General features: G+C 26.3%; 1 long non-coding RNA gene across 1 annotated transcript; it reads left to right on the plus strand.

The window, feature by feature from the left end:
- Window positions 1-7,238: 7,238 nt before the first annotated feature.
- On the plus strand, window positions 7,239-7,676 carry LOC130501391 (uncharacterized). Its single transcript, XR_008939644.1, has 2 exons — window positions 7,239-7,270; window positions 7,345-7,676. It is a non-coding gene; the product is annotated as an uncharacterized LOC130501391 (long non-coding RNA).
- Window positions 7,677-9,658: the final 1,982 nt, after the last annotated feature.

Raw genomic sequence — 9,658 nt, forward strand, 5'->3', positions numbered from 1 at the left:
TTTATTACTTCGTTTTTTTTTCTCTTTGAAATACCATGTGATGAGATGGTATTTCATCCTAGTAAATTTGAACGGCAAATCATTTTTTCAATAATCCCAAATAATCATTGATATATTGTTGGTGAAATCCATTTTTTCAAATAAGGGAGATTTTATAGGATTTGTATAAAATGATCAATCCAATAACCATGGATTTATAAGAATTTTTAAAAATACCAAATCCAATAAGGAGAGATTTGAGAAAAAAAACAAAACAAGATGAAATTCCAAGTTCAATAAGCCCCCCTTAGTGAGCTCTAACAAAATTGGAGTTTTACGAAAAAAATTAAAGCCCAAACAATAAAAGAGTTTTAGAGTTAACTTTAAATGGATTTTCCATACTATTATGAATTTCTAGCATACGAACTCAAAATGAATTCCAGGTAGATTGTGTATTTATAAAACAAGTAGATAGCAATATGTGGAAAAGCGAGTTTTTATTTTCTTTTACAGTGCATGAGTCAGTTTCTGCATGTTTGATCTTAATGTTCACGAGCACTAAATCACTGTTGTGAGGGAACCATAATAAAAAAATCTGCACCAAAATTTGCAACTAAATGAAATATATATATTTCAAATGAATTTGAGAAGAACATTGTTTTTTGGTGAAATATTAAATTTATATTAATCTGAAGAAAATTTTATGTACAAAAATAATCAAAGAATGGTACTGAAGCTACTAAGCTATTCAAGAGACTAATGACCCTGGAACCAATGTTGGAGCAGTCCCGTAAGCTTTAAATTCTCAAAATAGCGTGTAGACATGATCCTGTTTCGCAACAGTTTTTTATCAATAAGAGTAATTATCTGATCCACTGACTTGCTCTTCCTGTGTGAATTCTCTCCTTCCATAAGTAGTAGATTGAGATTTGAAAGGCTAGCCGCAGCAGTATGAAGGTTATCCTGTTTATACAGGTTCTCCACAAGACGAGCTAGAGTTGTCTCCCATCTGGATCAGCTTCGGTTCCCAGAAGATCGCCAACAGTCGCCAGCCATACCATGAAAGTGTAGGGACAAGCGAAAAAGAGGTGGTCCCTGGACTCATTTGGTTCCCCACAAAACACACAGCCTTGTACAACTCCCCCAATGTGCCATACGAGAGCCAGTTGATAATCTATCTCGAACAGCAAAAAAAAGGAGAATGTTATCTTTGTTCAAACAGAGCACAAGTATATATGTTGTCTACTAATATTGCAATAAGTTGAGTATCACCAATTTACCATTCAATAAACTTGGCTACAGAACATACTATTTTAACATAATAAATTAATTATTATGTTAAAACAATTTCTGGGTTTATTTTGATCTAAGGTTTTCTTGTTCTCCCTTTCAGGATTTTTTGTATTTTTCATGTTTATATTATTCATCTATATATTTGAATTCATTAAAACAGGGTATAATTAACTCAGAACTCAATAACCTAACTCCTGAATACCCAATATTACTTGTTGGACCAATATAACTAGCCGGACCAATATAACCAGTATAACGTAGTTGAACTAGTATAACCTAATCGAACCATTATAACTATATCAGTGTAATTATACCAGTTGTATTTGGCGATAACTAAAATTTGAAATTTTAAAATTAAGAAATTATAAAATTTTCATATTTTCCAGTTAAATATATATATATAACTTCAAAAAATAAGTAAGAGTAAAAATCAAATTTTCATTTTTATTAAATAATGGAGGGTATTGAAATTAGCAAGAGATCTAATAGATTTGTTTTTCTTCTAGAGGGAGATAATGGCTCCATAGTCGGATTAGTAGATTTTTTGGTCAAAAGTCGGATTAGTAGATTATAAAACATCAAACTAGATTTTGACCTGCATATTCGTGTGGATAATCTTTCATTTTATAAAGATAAAAAATTTATGCTATATTTTTTATATAATCATTTTCAGATAATATATTACTGTCATTTTAAAATAGACAAATAGATAATATATAGTTCTAAATACAAAAAATTAATATATGTAACAATTTTATTTTTTGGAAGAAATTATTACATAATTAACGAATTTTAATCATTCTAAAAGGTGAATGATACTTTTATTTATTTATTAAATATGAAAGTATTTTTGAAAATATATTAGTTTACCAGCTAATATAATTTTTATATGTAATCCATTTATTACTTCTATTTTTAATATTATATAGAATACGCTTATAAAAATTTAAAAATTATCATATAATTTATTATATTTTGTTTGTAATAAAATTTAATTAAAATTAATTTATAATAATATTATACTACTAATTACGAAATTAATCAGTACATAAATTAAAATATTTTGTTAGATTTTTTCTAAACAGCTTTTTTATTACTAAATCTATTTTAAATTTACAGTTAAAATAGATTTGTTATTAATATCCTTATAACTATTTAGAAATGTTATACATTAAATAAACTAATGTAAAGAATAAAAAATGTAATTGGATATATGGACATAGTATGACTATTTTATAGTAGATAAAATAGTACTTCTTTTTTAAATAAAGAAGATGCCGTGGAGAGTAATAATAAGCCATTCAATGTAAAAAAATATACTTTAGGCCACTATATCATAATTTCTTCTTTCTTTTTAACAAGGCTGCAATCATCTCCTATAAATTAATAGATAAATATTTAAAAAGTTGTAACTTTAAGTTTGTATTAATTAAAAAGAGCTTTGCTTATTTGTCACTTAATTAAAATGTGAATTTGGCTTACGTGGCACCACAACAATCAGTTGAAAAATTAGTAAGTCCAAAATCGAATTGTTAGGAAAACTTAATATTAATCCATACATAAATGTATATGATATGATAAATTTAATATTCGATGATCTCATTAAATTAATAGTCGGCGAACTCATTAAATGAGATTTTCTTTAAATGACTCAAGCTTGATTTATATTGTGATCCAACATAATAATTTGTTTTATAAAAGTGTAAGATATACTCTTAGTCCGTATTACAGGGTCATCAATTTAAAATAAAGTTTGCTATATATAATGGCCTAAGTATTCATGCTTCTGCTATAAATCGGAAATTGATGATTTTTTTTAATTAATAGCAAAGAGACGCTTGATTAAAAATAGCAAAGAAATGCACCGATTCAAAATAATATATTAATAAAAGAAAAAAGGAAGAATATTGTTTAGTTCTCAGGTCTTCCTCGTCTACATAGATTTATATAAAGAGTAGTTGTTATTACAAGCAAACTTATATATCAAATATTTTTCCTTGCAACAGAATTTTATAGAACTTAAATAATGAGATTGATATTGAAGATTAAGAAAAAGCTTTGGCACATGCCTAAGTGTTTTTCGTAGTCTAGGAAAACATTAATAATGACCTTTCGTAGTAGTTAATGATATACTAGGTGTTTTCCTGCACCTTGTGCAGTAAGAAACTTTTTAAGTTTAAGTTATATTAATAAACTTATTAAAATAATCAAATTTATTATTTTTTTTTTGATGAAATGTGAAATTTATTGATCATGGTAAAAGAATAATCATTTACAAGAGGGGATAGTAACTGAAACTATAAGCTATGAGCTATATACAGGTAAACGCAAAAGACCTATGTGTAGTCAATAATAATCAAATTTATTATTTCTTAACAAATATTTAATATAAAATTGTTAAACAAAAAATTAAGATAAAAATATTAATGAAAATTGATATATACACACACACACATATATATATATAATATATATATATATATATATATATATATTTTAAAATAATAATCTTAGAAATATATGGGATTGATTTATATATATTAAAATTGTATAACTATCAAAAATTGATTTATATGTATATAATACATTTAAAATAATAATCTTTGATATATTTTTATCATTTTATTTTGGTTAAATATATAAATCAATCGGTATAAATTTATTTAATTTAATGATGATGTATGAGTTACTATTATATTCTAAAAAGATTACAAAAAATAAATTTCAACATTAAATGTAATGTATGAGTTATCGCCATATTCTGAAAAGTTTACCAAAAAATATAAATCAATATTAAATGTTATTTTCCATATCATCTATTTTGTAAATATGTCACTTTATTTTGTGAAAGTGATTGTAGAGAGCACATGTGGCAAAATCACTTCTCAGATAATAGCTAGAGGATATCACATAACCTAATTTTCATCATATACAAAGTATCGGTTGCAAACAAATAATATTATCATCTTTATATTATCATCTTTCTATATTTGGGCTTAAGTATAATAATAGTCGGACTGCAAAAATTTTATTTTGTCTTACTATGGTCCATAACCAAACTATACTCAAATTATAAGTTTAATCCAATTTGTAATTGTCTTTTTTAATATTTTAATTTTCCATCTTATGTTGTCAAAAAGAAAGTAGAAATCTGATATTCTGAAAATTAGTGTAACTTCAAAATCAAAAATATATAAGTTTTATTTACTGATAAGTCAGTAAAATAAAATATCTAATTGTATCGGCCCAGCATATAGATGATTATATAGACAAACAAATTGTATACATATAAAAATAATTCAATCATATATAATCTTAATTTGTCAATACAATATGTTTAATTAGAAAAAACTACTTATTTCGGATTATTTATAATTGAGGTAACTTAAATATTCTTTTTAATTTCAATGAGCTGAAGGAGGATCAATCGTAAACTGTTGCTATTATTACCGTTAGAAGACAATAAAAATACTAAAATCCGGACCAAAATTTTCTGATACACAATTTTAGAATCAAGCTCTTTTAGTGAGTTTAAATTAATTGTTTTATACCAGACTATTTAAACTAATAAGAAACTTTTCCACCAAGTAATGCTTCCACCGAATTTTTAAGTTTTGTACAAAATTTTGAAGAAAGTTCAATATGATAAGTTTAATTTAAGATAATAATATACTTTGTCACCAAGTCTATAATTCGACCGCTAAAAACAACTTGTCAAATATACTTGTTGTAGTTATTGGAAATTTACATAAATATTGGTTCAATCTATCACACTAACATATGGTTTCTAGATAATTAATGCTAAATATTTTAAATTTCCAAAAAATCTGAAAATCTACATATGTCTACTATACATATACAGTTGAGTTTTTCCTTAGAATATGCTTGTTGTAGTTATTGGAAATTTACATAAATATTGGTTCAATCTATCACACTAAAATATGGTTTCTAGATAATTAATACTAATTATTTTAAATTTCCAAAAAAATCTGAAAACCTACATATGTCTACTATATATATACATTTGAGTTTTTCCTTAAAAATACCATCAATGATATGACATTTTATTTGTTTGATTTGGACTTCTATACTTTTTCTACGAGTACCAAATATTTATAGTTAGTCAATTATTCTATACTGGAAAAATATAAATATCAAATATACTGTGATCACAAGAACACATGTATTCAGAAATCATCAGATTTAACAATATGAAAATATAAGTTTTTTAATAAATGTTTCGCAATACGCAAGGCGCATGTCTATCCCAGTAATTGTATAATTCGATTTTACGTCTCTCAAGAATTATGTGATCTCTACTGTGCTTTCATATAGTTGTCTTCTTATTTCTTATACGGTTCATGTTCTATTTGTTGTTGTTGTTCATTGTATACATATATATATATCTAATTATATAAAGTACACTTCCTTCTCTCCAGGTGATGCCACGTCTGATTACAGGTCAGAAAATCAGCTGCTGTACGTGCGACATCTGTCCAATATGATGAAACTCATCGTTTCATTTAATCCCGTGTGTAATGGGTTTTATCGTTTAAGATGTGTATGGGTCTGCATCCTTATTAAAATGGCCCATTTGTAAGTGGAAAATTTACCACTATAACTGTTTCATCTTCTCTTTTCGCCGTCAGACTGGTCAGCTCAAGGTCGAGAATAATATTTCAGTCGTTACGGAATCATATGAAGCCAAGCGACGCCTTTAACCCACATTAAACAAAGCTTTTCACTCCTACCAGATTTCTCCTTGAATGCATCTCCCCTAATTCTTTGTTGGGATCTTTGACTATAAAAAGGTATGTTCTATACCCTCAAATTCATCAGTTTAAGCTTCTTAGTCATAAGCTTTCCAGAAATCCATCTTTTATTTATGGGAGAATATCTAGAATTCAATTTTGTTGGTTGATTTTGTTTCAATTTGTTCTTTTATTGATTTTGTTTTGATTCCTCTCCCTTTGATAATTTCCCTTATGCTTGCCACCTTCGCTTGCTGTTCATTTTCTAGGGTGTTAGAGTAACGCCTCACAGAAAAGTAAATAACTTTATTTGCTACTTACGTTAGATGTATTGTTCTCAAACTTTATTGATGATCACATCTTTGTCAGCTTCGTTATGATCCCGTTCGGGTTGTTAAAGGATACGTCAACAGAAACTTCTTATTGCAGTAGAATGGCGAATGGATCTCTCTTCCTTGGTGATTTGAAGGCTGTCCGGTGTTCTTCCTCCGTCGAGGTTTGAATTCTAAGGTTTTGAGAAGTCATGAACGTCAAACGCAGTCGAGAGTTTATGGGTGTGGACATGCTCCTCCTTGACGCCAAAGGTAATTCCGCTGAAAAACTTATGAACATCATGTGCTTAAAAACAAAAGGTTGTATTAGAAGTCAGTATAAACAACCTTTTGATTCAACAATATTTCTTAAACACATTCGTAAGATGTTTTTCTCATGTTTGTTGATTTTGTTTCGTTATGATCATGTATTGATTATAAAATTTATTGTTTATAAAGCTTTTGTTTATGGGAGTCGACGTCTTCTGAGTCTTGAGATCAGAGCATCACACAGTATCAGGAGGACTTTTGGTCGCTGAGAGAGAGCTCAGGGATTCCATAAGTTGGCAGAAAAGAGATTATAAGAGACTTAAGGAAACAGCGTTGAGGATTCTTTTGCCACACATTGTTTTCTACCTAGGTATCATAATTGAGTCCATCATAATTTGAAATAACACTGTTCTTTATTTCACTATTGAACAGACCCATAAAAATAAGTTACAAAAAACATATCTGACTCTTTGAAGAATACATCCTGTTTGAAATTATCTCAACCATCAAATTATGAAGTTTAGTTAATTGTAACGAGACTAAGATTGAAGGTTCTAACATCAAATAATTTTATCCAAAAACATAAAAAATAAATTAAGAAAACAATCACTAACATAAAAAATAAATTAAGAAAACAATCACTAACACCAGCTGTATAGAACACAGGTAAAAAACAACAGAACTCATAGTGTGGTGCTCTTATCTAGATAAACATCTGATGGAGATTGTTTATCTTTCAGCAATCTTTTACTGCCAGTGACAAAAAGGGAACACCGAAAGACGGATTTAAGGAAACCAGTGTGATAGCAGAAGTGGCTGAAGAGATATCACAAAACGGTGTTGCAGAAGTTGCCAGCGCATGGTGAATCTTATGCTGAGTGCAGCAGCAAGCTGCTTACTTTATCTTGGGTGGTTTTTTTTGTCCGTTTTCACCACCTAATTTGCTCACTCTTTCTTAGGAGTTTGGTTTTCTTTTGGTAGTTGGGTTTTGAAGATGTAGAAGATATATAAGTAAAAATGATTTTGAAGGCTATATATATATATATATATATTCTTATAAATTCAATGCAAATATATCTTCTGTATGTTTTTTTAATCATTTTTATTTTGTTATAAATATTTAAACTTCTTCAATCACAAAATTACAATCAGAATTTTAACAGTTTATTAGTTTATAATCATTTTTACAGTTCAAAACATAACATATAAGAATCATAAGGTGAGAAGGATATTTAGCAAGGCTGGCATAAGAAAATAAAAAATGAGCTTTATTATTTACTCCGCAGAAAATGAGTTGGTTTTTGCGGTATCTATAGAATGTAAGAATTATTTTACGCGAGGAATTCTTTGTTGGTGGTAAGTTAGCGGTGAATGGGACTCTAATGGCTGAGCTAGGGATAGATGCTTACCAACCTAATATCCTGGCCCAATTTTTTTTTTAATAAAAACCTCAAAAAAAATTCTAACAATTTACTCCTACATCTCGATCACAACTTACACAATACTAATAACTTCTCATTTAAATATATAAATAACCAATGATAGTAAATATTAGATGCACCACATAAGTTATTATATGATAATAACATCTAATACAACAGCATAAATACTCATTAGATAGTAAATTATAAGCATATAATATATATAGTTTTAACCCAACAAAGCATTTGATTATTTGTCACTGATATATCAAATTTAATGTCGATATATGATACTTTAATGTTATTTTTCTGGTTTACATGATAATAATTACCCGTTCTAATAAGAAATTACAAAAAATGATGTAATGCCACATCTAATTCTAATGTATAATTAGAGCATATATTTTTAACAAAAGAAAATTATCTAAAAACTTTTACAATGAAAAAATAACTAATTTTCAAGATAACATGGTTTATTTATTCTTCAAGTAAAATAACATGTACAAAATTTAACAAATATGTTTTTAAAATGTTATATATGTTATAATATAGAGTTCTGTTCTAAAATGTTTGCCGCACAGATTAACAAATATCTACTAAATGGGAAAGTAAGGTAAACTTATTTTTAATTAACTATTTGATTTTAACCCGCACGTACGTGCGGATATTTTTTATTTATAAAATGTACTTGATATTATTACAAAAATTGAAATATATAACTTCTATTTTAGTATTATATATTGTGTAACTCTAAAATACTACTATTTATATTTGTTATTTGGTATTATAATTTATAGTGATTTGTTAATACATTTATTTTGTTATTAATTTATTACTTACTAATATATTCCAAGTTATATACAAAAAAAATAAAAATATGAAATTAATCAAATATATAACCTCCTTCAAAATATATTTTTCCTATAATTTTATACATTTTTGCTATCATACATTTTTAAATATTTATTTATTTATTTATATTAAAAAATAAATATGTTTAAGATCATTTATATTTACATGTTGTGTGTTAAAAATATACTTAACATATATTATTTTAGTATTATGGAATTTATAAGTAAAAATATTGTTTTGTTAGATAATATAGCCCTATTATTTTACATAGTAATATCTATCATGTTATTTTAGTAAATTTTATTGATATAGGATTTTTGATGTTATGATATTAAATTTATTTTTTATTTTTAATAAGATTTCAAACTATTACATTGTTTTACTTTTTACAACATATACATTTTTTGTGGTCATTTCAAAAATTTATTCTTTATCATTTATGATTTTATCTTTGTAATATTTTAAATATTTATCATTTTGAATTTGAATATATATTTTCAAATTTTTATATTTTGTCAAGAAAACTTTGAAAAACACACTACTATTTTTGAGTTTGGGAGATTACATGGATTTTGAATTTGTTTTGTTACTTCATTATTATATTATTTACAAAACAAATATTTGAACTTTTGGTAATACTTCGTAAATTTTTCTTAACAGATATTTTTATACTTAAAAAAAATTATAATTAAAATTTGATTGTCATTAATATTTTAAATGAATTACTAAAATTTCATAGTTTCTAATAACATAATTTTAAATAGTATATGAACTAAAATGT

This window comes from Raphanus sativus, unplaced genomic scaffold (assembly GCF_000801105.2).
Source record: "Raphanus sativus cultivar WK10039 unplaced genomic scaffold, ASM80110v3 Scaffold0183, whole genome shotgun sequence".
Taxonomy (NCBI): domain Eukaryota; kingdom Viridiplantae; phylum Streptophyta; class Magnoliopsida; order Brassicales; family Brassicaceae; genus Raphanus; species Raphanus sativus.